Raw genomic sequence first — 17,046 nt, forward strand, 5'->3', positions numbered from 1 at the left:
TAATGGAGGCAGGTTTTTTGGAGAGTAACTGTAAAGTGCGGGATTAAAATCTCCCCTCAAAATATCGTCTATGACGTTCCCTGAGTCAAATGGAGTGTCTGTGCAAAATTTCATAATTGAACATGTGATGATGCGAATTCCTTTAGCAAACATACACACACATACATACACATACATACACACACACACATACATACATACATACACACACACACACACACATACACACACATACATACACACACACACACACACACACATACATACACACATACACACATACACACATACACACACATACATACACACATACATACACATACATACACATACATACATACACACACACATACATACACATACATACATACACACACATACATACATACACACACACACATACATACACATACATACACACACATACATACACACACATACACACACATACATACACACACATACATACACACACATACATACACACATACATACACATACATACACACATACATACACATACATACATACACATACATACACACATACATACACATACATACACACACTCAGCTTATATTAGATTTATCTTTGTTGTATTTACAGTACGTGTTACTTTTATACGGCTGCCCAGAATGGCGGCACATACATGCTGCGATCAGAGGTCATCAGCAGCTATTTTCATGGCCGTCATTTCCTGAGACCCCTCCACACCCCCCTCACCGATCCTTGTACACAGTCGTTATGAAGCGCACAGGGGTTACAGCTTGGTTGCCATACTTCAGATGGGCTGCGGATCATAAACCACCTTTTGGAGAGAAGAATAAAGGTTTTTTCTATGGAGTGTCAGTGATGCGCTAATTACTAACACAATGAGTCAATAACCCCAGAGCAGCGGACGGACAATAACGACTGATGACCCCATAATGATAGACAAGCGTCTCCAGACTGAGCAGGGCAGAAAAATGAGCCGCAACCAGGGCAAGAGGGCAACAAATGGGGGCAAGTAGGCAACAAATTGGGGCAAGTAGGTAGACAAATTGGGGCAAGTAGGTAACATATTGGGGCAAGTAGGGATACAAATGGGCGCAAGAAGTGCAAAAAATGGGGACAAGTAGGATAACAAATGGGGGCAAGAAAGGCAACAAATAGAGCAAGTATGACAATAAAAAAGACAAATGGGGGAGAGAAAATCATCAAATGGGGGCAAGTAGAGCAGCAAATAAGGACAAGTAGACAACTAATCGGGCAAATAAGCAACAAATGGGGGCAAGTAGGATAACAAATGGGCAAGCAGGGTAACAAATGGGGACAAGTAGGGCAACAAATGGGGGAAAGCGGGACAACTAATTGAGGCAAGTAAGGCAACAAATAAGGGCAAGTTGGGCAACAAATGGGGCAAGTAGGGCAACAAATGGGGCAAGTAGGGAGACAAATGGGGGCAAGTAGGGCAATATATGGGGGTAAGTAGGGCAAAAAATGGGGGCAAAAAGGACAACAAATTGGGGTAAATAGGCAACAAATGGGGGCAAACAGAGCGGAAAAAAGGAAAAGGATATAGTGGTGAAAAAGGAAAGACCTCGCATCACCTCCCATAGGTGCTCAGGAGAAATTAAACAGTCACTAGAAGATTAACTCCGGCACACTAAAATTTCCCATAGACCAAAAAATGAATACAATAGTTGGATATCAAAATCTTGTTTCTTTTATTTTGTTAGTGCAAAAACGTGAAAAAATGTGCTGTACAATTGTCCGCCAGGAGTCGACGTTTCGGCTAGCAAGCCTTCATCAGGTCGGACAGGCTTGACCAATATTGGAAAGTAGTCTAGTAAATATGTAGGATGATTTGCCAGGATATAAAGACCTCCGTGTGGAGACAACATCTATGGAGTCCCTTGGTAATGCCAGTATACGGGATCAGGCCCTAAGAATATGTGTGGCTTCTAATGAGGAGATCTCAGTAATAGTAAATGTCTCTTATTTGAGCGTCCAGGTGTTTGAATAGTATGGCAGCCAGGTAGAGATCAGGTAGCTCCAATTTAACTTAGGTGCTATAGTCCGGTGTGAGGTCCGTTGGATTCAAGTAAGTCTCTTGGGATTTATCAGGAGCAGCTCCTGTGATATGGAGACAGGGTCCACGGATCATGCCAGGAGGTAGGGGATTGTGCCTAGTGGCTTCAGTGGTATAGCCAGGAGGGAGGTCCGTAAGGTTAATGATCATGAGAGAGTCATGTAAGGTGCAGCTCCTGTAGTATGGAGACAGGGTCCAGGGCTCACGTTCACAATCAGAGTGATGAGTCTGATTGTTGCTTTAGCTAGTACCCTCAGAGGTATGGCTTGGGTGAGAGGTCCATGAGCATGGAGGGAATGGACGAGCGATTCACCCCTGCGGCACCACAGACTCATGTCAGCTACCTCCATTCCCTCCATGCTCATGGACCTCTCACCCAAGCCATACCTCTGAGGGTACTAGCTAAAGCAACAATCAGACTCATCACTCTGATTGTGAACGTGAGCCCTGGACCCTGTCTCCATACTACAGGAGCTGCACCTTACATGACTCTCTCATGATCATTAACCTTACGGACCTCCCTCCTGGCTATACCACTGAAGCCACTAGGCACAATCCCCTACCTCCTGGCATGATCCGTGGACCCTGTCTCCATATCACAGGAGCTGCTCCTGATAAATCCCAAGAGACTTACTTGAATCCAACGGACCTCACACCGGACTATAGCACCTAAGTTAAATTGGAGCTACCTGATCTCTACCTGGCTGCCATACTATTCAAACACCTGGACGCTCAAATAAGAGACATTTACTATTACTGAGATCTCCATATTAGAAGCCACACATATTCTTAGGGCCTGATCCCGTATACTGGCATTACCAAGGGACTCCATAGATGTTGTCTCCACACGGAGGTCTTTATATCCTGGCAAATCATCCTACATATTTACTAGACTACTTTCCAATATTGGTCAAGCCTGTCCGACCTGATGAAGGCTTGCTAGCCGAAACGTCGACTCCTGGCGGACAATTGTACAGCACATTTTTTCACGTTTTTGCACTAACAAAATAAAAGAAACAAGATTTTGATATCCAACTATTGTATTCATTTTTTGGTCTATGGGAAATTTTAGTGTGCCGGAGTTAATCTTCTAAGGATATAGTGGTGGCTTTTATTTAATATTAATGTGGTTAATGGCTACATTGCTTTGCTTTATCCACTGAATCTAAGCCTTGAAGCATGCAGCAGAATGTGTATGTAAGAGATAAGTATGTGCCCCCGAATATCACTCTATACTTGTTCCAAATCCACAGACATGATGGATCCCCCCTTTTCTTAATCTATGGTGGAGGGTTTCTATCAAGAACCAAAACCTTACAATTAAATCCAGCCGGCGATACATTGTGTAACTTCCATGTTTTATGGTAAAAGCTTCTGGCATTATTGCTTTATCTTGTGAGCCTCTGTGCATAGCACTGATCTTAAAGGGATTATTCCCTCCTTCACATATAGCTATTGTCGGATAGAGCTTGTAAATGCAAACACATTTGCAATTTACTGTTTGTTTTTAAATTTTCAGCCATTCTTAAGATATTAACACTTTTTTATTTACAGCTCATTGCCTTGGATACTGACCACCACTGCTTTAAAGCAGAAGGTGCACGGTGCATCTGATTCTTGTTACTGAGTTGCTATTAAGCTGGCCAGGATCACTGTTACCTCGTTCAGCACCAAGGAACCCTGGGAGCAGTTTTCTGCTGCCCCCACCATAAATTCATTACAGGGACTGCCGGAAATCGCTGAGCGCTGCACTCGTCGGTCACACAGACAATGCAGTTTCCCAAAAAACATCAAGACCCAGCAATCCAGGTAGAATATGTTGGAAGTTGTTACTGAAGAGACGCAGTATGAAGAACACAATCAGTCCAGAATAACGATGGCTGCATAAATCAATGACCCATAGGAGGCGCCGGAGACTATAGAAAAATCTGACTCTATAGAGCGAAATGAGGGAATCTGCCTCCATCACATCAAAGAATGATATATTACACCATATACTGTGATTGTGAGGATTGAAGTTATTCTCTTCTCTATCACCTCACTTCCTACTCTTAGTATTTGCATTATTGTATTATTGCCCATTAAAACAATGTTACTTTTCCCTTCAAATTAATCCCAAATCTTCAATTCCATCTTCAACTACAATAGGCAATCAGACCATTAGAGAGGATAAGGACCCGGGTCACAGCTGGAATAAAAGCAAGAAGGCCTGCGGAGACACCATCACATGTTTCTCAACGCTGGCAGGAAACTAGCCAGGTCTTTCACCGGGAAGGAACAACCACGGGAAGGGCAGTCTCCAGTCAAGGAGACCACCTATGCCAAACATGGTATCCATCCACAGACAGCCGTTTCGGGGTATTTGCCCCTCATCAGTGTGGAGTAGGAATCTGGCTAGTGGGACATTGCCTAGTAAACTCCCTAAGGTCAATCATCCTTGCTCACACAGCTGGAATAAAGACCGTATACATCTACTAAAAAGGGTTGTCTCCTTAAATAACCCATCTATATGCCTTATTACACAGTATAGAAATCAAGGAGGACATGACACCCTGGAGACAAAGGACAGACTCTGATTAAGAAAGACCAATGCTCTGATGGGCTTACATTTAGTTCCACATGTCACCTGTAGAGGTCTATGTAAGGGGAAGGGTATTCCTGAACTAAATTTCCCAAGGAAACAGCAACCTGTAGGAAATAATAACGTATAATATTCTTTGTAAAGTGTCTTTATACTCTTTAGTTGCCTCTGAGCTGGTGGGTAGAGACTATCTTCTCTGATGTCTCCCTAACACAGCACAGAGCTGCTCCCCTTTATCAAGCTCCGAAGCAGCAGCCACATGAAGGACATTATACTGCAGCATTAAGGACATTATACAGCAGCATGGAGGACATTATATAGGATCATGGGGGACATTATACAGCAGCATGTAGGCCATTATACAGCAGCAGCATGTAGGACGCTAAACAGCAGCATGGAGGACATTATACAGCAGCATGGAGGACAATTATACAGCAGCATGGAGGACATTATACAGCAGCATCGAGGATATTATACTTCAGCATGGAGGACATTATACAGCAGCATGGAGGACATTATACAGCAGCATGGAGAACATGATACAGCAGCATGGAGGACATGATACAGCAGCAGCATGGAGGACATGATACTGCAGCATGGAGGACATTATACTGCAGCATGGAGGACATTATACTGCAGCATGGAGGACATTGTACATCAGCATGGAGGACATTATACTTCAGCATGGAGGACATTATACAGAAGCATGGAGGACATTATACAGCAGCATGGAGGACATTATACAGCAGCATGGAGGACATTATACAGCAGCATGGAGGACATGATATAGCAGCAGCATGGAGGACATTATACAGCATTATGAAGAATATTATACAGCAGCATGGGGGACATTATACAGCAGCATGGGGGACATTATACAGCAGCATGGGGGACATTATACAGCATTATGGAGGACATTATACTGCAGCATGGAGGACATTGTACAGCAGCATGATGGACATTAAACAGCAGCAGCATGGAGGACATGATACAGCAGCAGCATGAAGGACAATATACAGCAGCATGGAGGACAATATACCGCAGCATGGAGGACATTATGCTGCAGCATGTAGGACATGATACAGCAGCATGGAAAACATGATACAGCAGCATGAAGGACAATATACTGCAGTAGAATGGAGGACATTATACCGCAGCAAGAAGGACATTATACCGCAGCATGGAGGACAATATACCGCAGCATGGAGGACATTATGCTGCAGCATGGAGGACATGATACAGCAGCATGGAAAACATGATACAGCAGCATGGAGGACAATATACTGCAGTAGAATGGAGGACATTATACCGCAGCATGAAGGACATTATACCGCAGCATGGAGGACAATATACCGCAGCATGGAGGACATTATACCACAGCATGGAGGAAATTATACAGCAGCAGCATGGAGGACATTATACAGCAGCAGCATGAAGGACATTATACAGCAGCAGCATGAAGGACATTATACAGCAGCAGCATGAAGGACATTATACAGCAGCAGCATGAAGGACATTATACAGCAGCAGCATGGAGGACATTATACAGCAGCATGGAGTACATTATACAGCAGCAGCATGAAGGACATTATATAGCAGCAGCATGAAGGACATTATACAGCAGCAGCATGAAGGACATTATACAGCAGCAGCATGAAGGACATTATACAGCAGCAGCATGAAGGACATTATACAGCAGCAGCATGGAGGACATTATACAGCAGCATGGAGTACATTATACAGCAGCATGGAGTACATTATACAGCAGCATGGAGGACATTATACAGCAGCATGGAGGACATTATACAGCAGCATGGACGACATTATACTGCAGCACATTATACAGCAGCAGCATGGAGGACATTATACTGCGGCACACAGACTTCAATAGGCAGCTGTTATCTGATCCCTTAGTGATTTTACCATCTATCCTGTTTAGCCCTGGATGGATTTTAGCTGATTTTCACATTAATTGATGAGCTCGCAGGTAGAAGTGGAGAGGAAGGCATGCGGTATGCTTCTGCTACTTAAAGCTTTGAAAGTTTCTTTACATATTACAGCGTTTCTTACATTCGCTTGCTCTACTGATTAATGCAAAGTCTGTAGATAATGAATCTGAGGCGCACTTCCCCTTTAAGAGTTTACTGAAAATGATCTTATTGTTATTATTTAAAGTGGTGACATCATTATTTCCCCTCGCGCAGCGTTCCGTCATTCCCGCGGCTGAAGGTCAGTGAGCGCCGCTCAGCATTTATCACACAGATATATATTCTATATGTGATGGATCACCACCCGAATTAACATCCCTTTTATAAGTCTCATGTGAGATCCGACATCACCAAGAAGAGATGAGATGAGCGCACAGGCGACGCCTCAAGGTCACGATCCATTATGTCCCCGTCCTATCAGAGGTTCATCCATTGCTCGCACCAGATTCGCCTCATTTCCATCCAGGGCAAATATTCATTTGTTCTTGATTTAGTAACAATTGTATCAAACCCTCAATGACTAATCAGTTCTAGGAAACGCTGCTGCCCATCGTCTCACGTCATCCCTGTTTCTTTCTATTGGGAAGATCTCCGATTAATAATGATAATGAGATGACTCTGCTGACCCTGCCCTCTAATGATAATGAGATGACTCTGCTGACCCCGCCCTCTAATGATAATGAGATGACCCTGCTGACCCTGCCCTCTAATGATAATGAGATGACTCTGCTGACCCTGCCTTCTAATGATAATGAGATGACTCTGCTGACCCCGCCCTCTAATGATAATGAAATGACTCTGCTGACCCCGCCCTCTAATGATAATGAGATGACTCTGCTGACCCTGCCCTCTAATAATAATGAGATGACTCTGCTGACCCTGTCCTCTAATGATAATGAGATGGCTCTTCTGACTCTGCCCTCTAATGATAATGAGATGACTCTGCTGACACAGCCATCTAATGATAATGAGATGGCTCTGCTGACCCTGCCCTCTAATGATAATGAGATGACTCTGCTGACCCCGTCCTCTAATGATAATGAGATGGCTCTGCTGACCCTGCCCTCTAATGATAATGAGGTGACTCTGCTGACCCCGCCCTCTAATGATAATGAGATGAGTCTGCTGACCCTGCCCTCTAATGATAATGAGGTGACTCTGCTGACCCTGCCCTCTAATGATAATGAGATGAGTCTGCTGACCCTGCCCTCTAATGATAATGAGATGACTCTGCTGACCCTGCCTCTAATGATAATGAGATGACTCTGCTGACCCTGCCCTCTAATGATAATGAGATGGCTCTGCTGACCCTGCCTCTAATGATAATGAGATGACTCTGCTGACCCTGCCCTCTAATGATAATGAGATTACTCTGCTGACCCCGCCCTCTAATGATAATGAGGTGAATCTGCTGACCCTGCCTTTAATGATAATGGGATGACTCTGCTGACCCCGCCCTCTAATGATAATGAGATGACTCTGCTGACCCCGCCCTCTAATGATAATGAGGTGACTCTGCTGACCCCGCCCTCTAATGATAATGAGATGACTCTGCTGACCCTGCCCTCTAATGATAATGAGATGACTCTGCTGACCCTGCCCTCTAATGATAATGAGATGACTCTGCTGATCCTGCCCTCTAATGATAATGGGATGACTCTGCTGACCCTGCCCTCTAATGATAATGAGGTAACTCTGCTGACCCCGCCCTCTAATGATAATGAGGTGAATCTGCTGACCCTGCCCTCTAATGATAATGAGATGACTCTGCTGACCCTGTCCTCTAATGATAATGAGATGACTCTGCTGACCCTGTCCTCTAATGATAATGGGATGACTCTGCTGACCCTGCCTTCTAATGATAATGGGATGACTCTGCTGACCCTGCCCTCTAATGATAATGAGGTGACTCTGCTGACCCTGCCCTCTAATGATAATGAGATGACTCTACTGACCCTGCCCTCTAATGATAATGAGATGACTCTGCTGACCCTGCCCTCTAATGATAATGGGATGACTCTGCTGACCCTGCCCTCTAATGATAATGAGGTGAATCTGCTGACCCTGCCTTCTAATGATAATGGGATGACTCTGCTGACCCTGCCCTCTAATGATAATGAGGTGACTCTGCTGACCCTGCCCTCTAATGATAATGAGATGACTCTACTGACCCTGCCCTCTAATGATAATGAGATGACTCTGCTGACCCTGCCTTCTAATGACAATGGGATGACTCTGCTGACCCTGCCTTCTAATGATAATGAGGTGAATCTGCTGACCCTGCCCTCTAATGATAATGAGATGACTCTGCTGACCCTGCCTTCTAATGATAATGGGATGACTCTGCTGACCCTGCCTTCTAATGATAATGAGGTGAATCTGCTGACCCTGCCCTCTAATGATAATGAGATGAATCTGCTGACCCTGCCCTCTAATGATAATGAGATGACTCTGCTGACCCCTACCTCTAATGATAATGAGATGACTCTGCTGACCCTGCCTTCTAATGATAATGAGGTGAATCTGCTGACCCTGCCCTCTAATGATAATGAAATGACTCTGCTGACCCTGCCCTCTAATGATAATGAGATGACTCTGCTGACCCTGCCCTCTAATGATAATGAGATGACTCTGCTGACCCTGCCCTCTAATGATAATGAGATGACTCTGCTGACCCTGCCCTCTAATGATAATGAGATGACTCTACTGACCCTGTCCTCTAATGATAATGAGATGACTCTACTGACCCTGTCCTCTAATGATAATGGGATGACTCTGCTGACCCGGCCCTCTAATGATAATGAGATGACTCTGCTGACCCTGTCCTCTAATGATAATGAGATGACTCTGCTGACCCTGTCCTCTAATGATAATGGGATGACTCTGCTGACCCTGGCTTCTAATGATAATGAGATGACTCTGCTGACCCTGCCCTCTAATGATAATGAGGTGAATCTGCTGACCCTGCCCTCTAATGATAATGAGATGACTCTGCTGACCCTGCACTCTAATGATAATGAGATGACTCTGCTGACCCCGCCCTCTAATGATAATGAGATAACTCTGCTGACCCTGCCTTCTAATGATGTGCTGACACTTCTGACCCTGTCCTCTAATGATAATGGGATGACTCTGCTGACCCTGCCTTCTAATGATAATGAGATGACTCTGCTGACCCTGCCCTCTAATGATAATGGGATGACTCTGCTGACCCTGCCCTCTAATGATAATGAGGTGACTCTGCTGACCCTGCCTTCTAATGATAATGAGATGACTCTGCTGACCCTGCCCTCTAATGATAATGAGATGACTCTGCTGACCCTGCCTTCTAATGATAATGAGATGACTCTGCTGACCCTGCCCTCTAATGATAATGGGATGACTCTGCTGACCCTGCCCTCTAATGATAATGAGATGACTCTGCTGACCCTGCCCTCTAATGATAATGAGATGACTCTGCTGACCCTGCCTTCTAATGATGTGCTGACACTTCTGACCCTACTTTCTGTGGGTAATGGGAGAGTTTTGTAGACTTTATGGTTTTATAATATGGATAAAGTCATCCGTTCACTCCTTGAATGCTTCAGTATGAATAGGGACGCATACTACAAAACCAATATCATTTCTGCACACAATAATACACAATGTCACCACAAAGTATCATCCAAAAGCATAAACCGCTTCTGCAATCCTCCGAAACATTACTAATTATACTGATGGCAAAATTACACATAAAAGACTATAAATATTAATATATGGAAGATACAGTTTATATATAATTAGATATAATATCACATATAAGTAACATAGAAACTAAATGTAAATCAATAGTAAAAGCTATAAAACCTCGGCTGCAGCAGATATATGGGGCGCGTGGCTCGGTTACAGCGTTTCTCAGCTTTATCTACGGGACGCTCCTCACGTCCGTGCTGCGGACACATCAGTATACAGACAGCCCCCCCCCCCCTGCGTGCTGCGGACACATCAGTATACAGACAGCCCCCCCCCCTGCGTGCTGCGGACACATCAATATACAGACAGCCCCCCCTGCGTGCTGCGGACATCAGTATACAGCCCCCCCCCCCCCCGCGTGCTGCGGACACATCAGTATACAGACAGCCCACCCCCTGCGTGCTGCGGACACATCAGTATACAGACAGCCCCCCCCCTGCGTGCTGCGGACACATCAGTATACAGACAGCCCCCCCGTGTGCTGCGGACACATCAGTATACAGACAGCCCCCCCCGTGTGCTGCGGACACATCAGTATACAGACAGCCCACCCCCTGCGTGCTGCGGACACATCAGTATACAGCCCCCCCCCCCGCGTGCTGCGGACACATCAGTATACAGACAGCCCCCCCCTGCGTGCCCCCCCGTGTGCTGCGGACACATCAGTATACAGACAGCCCCCCCCCCCTGCGTGCTGCGGACACATCAGTATACAGACAGCCCCCCCCCTGCGTGCTGCGGACACATCAGTATACAGCCCCCCCCCCCCCCGCGTGCTGCGGACACATCAGTATACAGACAGCCCCCCCGTGTGCTGCGGACACATCAGTATACAGACAGCCCCCCCGTGTGCTGCGGACACATCAGTATACAGACAGCCCCCCCCGTGTGCTGCGGACACATCAGTATACAGACAGCCCACCCCCTGCGTGCTGCGGACACATCAGTATACAGCCCCCCCCCCGCGTGCTGCGGACACATCAGTATACAGACAGCCCCCCCCTGCGTGCCCCCCCGTGTGCTGCGGACACATCAGTATACAGACAGCCCCCCCCCCCTGCGTGCTGCGGACACATCAGTATACAGACAGCCCCCCCCCTGCGTGCTGCGGACACATCAGTATACAGCCCCCCCCCCCCCCGCGTGCTGCGGACACATCAGTATACAGACAGCCCACCCCCTGCGTGCTGCGGACACATCAGTATACAGACAGCCCCCCCGTGTGCTGCGGACACATCAGTATACAGCCCCCCCTGCGTGCTGCGGACACATCAGTATACAGACAGCCCCCCCGTGTGCTGCGGACACATCAGTATACAGACAGCCCCCCCCCCCAGCGTGCTGCAGACACATCAGTATACAGACAGCTCCCCCCCCCTGCGTGCTGCGGACACATCAGTATACAGACAGCCCCCCCTGCGTGCTGCGGACACATCAGTATACAGACAGCCCCCCCTGCGTGCTGCGGACACATCAGTATACAGACAGCCCCCCCCTGCATGCTGCGGACACATCAGTATACAGACAGCCCCCCCCCTGCATGCTGTGGACACATCAGTATACAGACAGCCCCCCCCTGCATGCTGTGGACACATCAGTATACAGACAGCCCCCCCTGCGTGCTGCGGACACATCAGTATACAGACAGCCCCCCCTGCGTGCTGCAGACACATCAGTATACAGACAGCCCCCCCCTGTGTGCTGCGGACACATCAGTATACAGACAGCCCCCCCCTGCGTGCTGCGGACACATCAGTATACAGACAGCCCCCCCCCTGTGTGCTGCGGACACATCAGTATACAGACAGCCCCCCCCTGTGTGCTGCAGACACATCAGTATACAGACAGCCCCCCCCCCTGCGTGCTGCGGACACATCAGTATACAGACAGCCCCCCCCTGCGTGCTGCGGACACATCAGTATACAGACACCCCCCCGCGTGCTGCGGACACATCAGTATACAGACAGCCCCCCCCCTGCGTGCTGCAGACACATCAGTATACAGACAGCCCCCCCTGCGTGCTGCGGACACATCAGTATACAGACAGCCCCCCCTGCGTGCTGCGGACACATCAGTATACAGACAGCCCCCCCCCCCCCTGTGTGCTGCGGACACATCAGTATATAGACAGCCCCCCCCCCCCTGCGTGCTGCGGACACATCAGTATACAGACAGCCCCCCCCTGCGTGCTGCGGACACATCAGTATACAGACAGCCCCCCCCCCCGTGTGCTGCGGACACATCAGTATATAGACAGCCCCCCCCCTGCGTGCTGCGGACACATCAGTATACAGACAGCCCCCCCCTGCGTGCTGCGGACACATCAGTATACAGACAGCCCCCCCTGCGTGCTGCAGACACATCAGTATACAGACAGCCCCCCCTGCGTGCTGCGGACACATCAGTATACAGACAGCCCCCCCCTGCGTGCTGCGGACACATCAGTATACAGACAGCCCCCCCCTGCGTGCTGCGGACACATCAGTATACAGACAGCCCCCCCCCCCCTGTGTGCTGCGGACACATCAGTATACAGACAGCCCCCCCCTGCGTGCTGCGGACACATCAGTATACAGACAGCCCCTCCCTGCGTGCTGCGGACACATCAGTATACAGACAGCCCCCCCTGCCTGCTGCGGACACATCAGTATACAGCCCCCCCACCGCGTGCTGCGGACACATCAGTATACAGACAGCCCCCCCCTGCGTGCTGCGGACACATCAGTATACAGACAGCCCCCCCTGCGTGCTGCGGACACATCAGTATACAGACAGCCCCCCCCCTGCGTGCTGTGGACACATCAGTATACAGACAGCCCCCCCCGCGTGCTGCGGACACATCAGTATACAGACAGCCCCACCCGCGTGCTGCGGACACATCAGTATACAGACAGCCCCCCCCTGCGTGCTGCGGACACATCAGTATACAGACAGCCCCCCCCTGCGTGCTGCGGACACATCAGTATACAGACAGCCCCCCCCTGTGTGCTGCGGACACATCAGTATACAGACAGCCCCCCCTGTGTGCTGCGGACACATCAGTATACAGACAGCCCCCCCTGTGTGCTGCGGACACATCAGTATACAGACAGCCCCCCCCTGCGTGCTGCGGACACATCAGTATACAGACAGCCCCCCCTGCGTGCTGCGGACACATCAGTATACAGACAGCCCCCCCCCTGCGTGCTGCGGACACATCAGTATACAGACAGCCCCCCCTGCGTGCTGCGGACACATCAGTATACAGACAGCCCCCCCTGCGTGCTGCGGACACATCAGTATACAGACAGCCCCCCCCTGCGTGCTGCAGACACATCAGTATACAGACAGCCCCCCCGCGCGTCTCACGAGCTGTCAGGAGACGTTTAGTGCGGCGGCGGGGGGCTTTCCACACCCCTGACCTTCAGCTTGAAATGAACTATCCTCCTCTGATCTACAGTGAGAGCCTCTCACATGCAAAATACAAATGCAACACCGAGGACAGATTTACTGACGAGCAAAAAACGGCGACAGCAGCGGCCGCGGAACGAGCGAGCAAGAAAGGGTTAATAGTGCAAATAGTGCCGTACTAATAATACTAATAGAAAATCACAAGAAAACATTATATAGCGATAACATAGAATAATAATAATCATAGAATAAAGACGAGCGATAAAAACCGTAACAGCAAAATGATAGAACATTACCACAATGATGAGAACAATAATATTCCCATTCTTATCACATTATTGCAGTATTCTAAGGGGAGTTACACAAGATGTGTCCCTGAAGGGTCTCACCACTGGAGATATGTGACATATACTGTATACTCACCTGTCCTACAGTCTCTTCCACCCCTAATGGCTGATAACAGGGAGTAATAGATTGTACTCACCTGTCCTACTGTCTCCTCCCCCAGTAATGGCTGATAACAGGGAGTAATAGATTGTACTCACCTGTCCTACAGTCACCTCTCCCTGTAATGGCTGATAACAGGGAGTAATAGCTTGTACTCAACTGTCCTACAGTCTCCTCCCCCAGTAATGGCTGATAACAGGGAGTAATAGATTGTACTCACCTGTCCTACTGTCTGCACCCAACCAGTAATGGCTGATAACAGGGAGTAATAGATTGTACTCACCTGTCCTACAGTCTCCTCCCCCCTAATGGCTGATAACAGGGAGTAATAGATTGTACTCACCTGTGCTACAGTCTCCTCCTCCAGTAATGGCTGATAACAGGGAGTAATAGATTGTACTCACCTATCCTACAGTCTCTTCCCCCAGTAATGGCTGATAACAGGGAGTAATGGATTGTACTAACCTTTCCTACAGTTTCCTCTCACAATAATGGCTGATAACAGGGAGTAATAGCTTGTACTTCCTTGTCCTACAGTCTCCTCCCCCAGTAATAGCTGATAACAGAAAGTAACAGATTGTACTCACCTGTCCTAAAGCCTCCTCCCCCAGTAATGGCTGCTAACAGAGAGTAATTGTACTCACCTGTCCTACAGTCTCCATCCCCAGTGATGGCTGATAACAGGGAGTAATATATTGTACTCACCTGTGTTACAGTCTCCTCCCCCAGTAATGGCTGATAACAGGGAGTAATAGATTGTACTCACCTATCCTAGTGTCTCCTCCCCCAGTAATGGCTAATAATAGGGAGTAATAGATTGTACTCACCTGACCTACTGTCTCCACCCACCCAGTAATGGCTGATAACAGGGAGTAATAGATTGTAGTTACCTGTCCTACACTTGCCTCCCCCAGTAATGGTTGATAACAGGGAGTAATAGATTGTAGTTACCTGTCCTACACTTGCCTCCCCCAGTAATGGTTGATAACAGGGAGTAATAGATTGTACTCACCTGACCTACTGTCTCCACCCACCCAGTAATGGCTGATAACAGGGAGTAATAGATTGTAGTTACCTGTCCTACACTTGCCTCCCCCAGTAATGGTTGATAACAGGGAGTAATAGATTGTAGCCACCTGTCCTAAAGTCTCCTCCCCCAGTAATGGCTGATAACAGGGAGTAATAGATTGTAGTTACCTGTCCTACACTTGCCTCCCCCAGTAATGGTTGATAACAGGGAGTAATAGATTGTACCAACCTGTCCTACAGTTTCCTCACACAATGGCTGATAACAGGGAGTAATAGCTTTTACTCACCTGTTCTACAGTCTCCTCCCCAGTAATGGCTGATAACAGGGAGTAATAGATGGTAGTCACCTGGCCTACAGCCTCCTTCCCCAGTAATGGCTGATAACAGGGAGTAATAGATTGTAGTTACCTGTCCTACACTTGCCTCCCACAGTAATGGTTGATAACAGGGAGTAATAGATTGTACCAACCTGTCCTACAGTTTACTCACACAACAATGGCTGATAACAGCGAGTAAGAGATTGTACTCACCTGTTCTACAGTCTCCTCCCCAGTAATAGCTGATAACAGGGAGTAATAGATGGTAGTCACCTGGCCTACAGCCTCCTTCCCCAGTAATGGCTGATAACAGGGAGTAATAGATTGTAGTTACCTGTCCTACACTTGCCTCCCCCAGTAATGGTTGATAACAGGGAGTAATAGATTGTACCAACCTGTCCTACAGTTTCCTCACACAATGGCTGATAACAGGGAGTAATAGCTTTTACTCACCTGTTCTACAGTCTCCTCCCCAGTAATGGCTGATAACAGGGAGTAATAGATGGTAGTCACCTGGCCTACAGCCTCCTTCCCCAGTAATGGCTGATAACAGGGAGTAATAGATTGTAGTTACCTGTCCTACACTTGCCTCCCCCAGTAATGGTTGATAACAGGGAGTAATAGATTGTACCAACCTGTCCTACAGTTTACTCACACAACAATGGCTGATAACAGGGAGTAATAGCTTTTACTCACCTGTTCTACAGTCTCCTCCCCAGTAATGGCTGATAACAGGGAGTAATATATTGTACTCACCTGTGTTACAGTCTCCTCCCCCAGTAATGGCTGATAACAGGGAGTAATAGATTGTACTCACCTATCCTAGTGTCTCCTCCCCCAGTAATGGCTGATAACAGGGAGTAATAGATTGTACTCACCTGACCTACTGTCTACACCCACCCAGTAATGGCTGATAACAGGGAGTAATAGATTGTAGCCACCTGTCCTAAAGTCTCCTCCCCCAGTAATGGCTGATAACAGGGAGTAATAGATTGTAGTTACCTGTCCTACACTTGCCTCCCCCAGTAATGGTTGATAACAGGGAGTAATAGATTGTACCAACCTGTCCTACAGTTTCCTCACACAATGGCTGATAACAGGGAGTAATAGCTTTTACTCACCTGTTCTACAGTCTCCTCCCCAGTAATGGCTGATAACAGGGAGTAATAGATGGTAGTCACCTGGCCTACAGCCTCCTTCCCCAGTAATGGCTGATAACAGGGAGTAATAGATTGTAGTTACCTGTCCTACACTTGCCTCCCCCAGTAATGGTTGATAACAGGGAGTAATAGATTGTACCAACCTGTCCTACAGTTTACTCACACAACAATGGCTGATAACAGCGAGTAAGAGATTGTACTCACCTATCCTACAGTCTCCTCCCCAGTAATGGCTGATAGCAGGGAGTAATAGATTGTACTCACCTGTCCTAGTGTCTCCTCCCCCAGTAATGGCTGATAACAGGGAGTAATAGATTGTACTCACCTGACC

General features: G+C 47.7%; 1 protein-coding gene across 4 annotated transcripts in view; it reads right to left on the reverse strand.

Annotated features, from left to right (window-relative positions):
• The window catches only part of ADGRB1 (adhesion G protein-coupled receptor B1), a 719,771-nt gene that overhangs the window by 307,917 nt on the left and 394,808 nt on the right, over nt 1–17,046 (reverse strand). The gene's annotated exons all lie outside the window — the stretch shown is intronic.

Source organism: Anomaloglossus baeobatrachus, chromosome 6 (genome assembly GCF_048569485.1).
Source record: "Anomaloglossus baeobatrachus isolate aAnoBae1 chromosome 6, aAnoBae1.hap1, whole genome shotgun sequence".
Lineage (NCBI taxonomy): Eukaryota > Metazoa > Chordata > Amphibia > Anura > Aromobatidae > Anomaloglossus > Anomaloglossus baeobatrachus.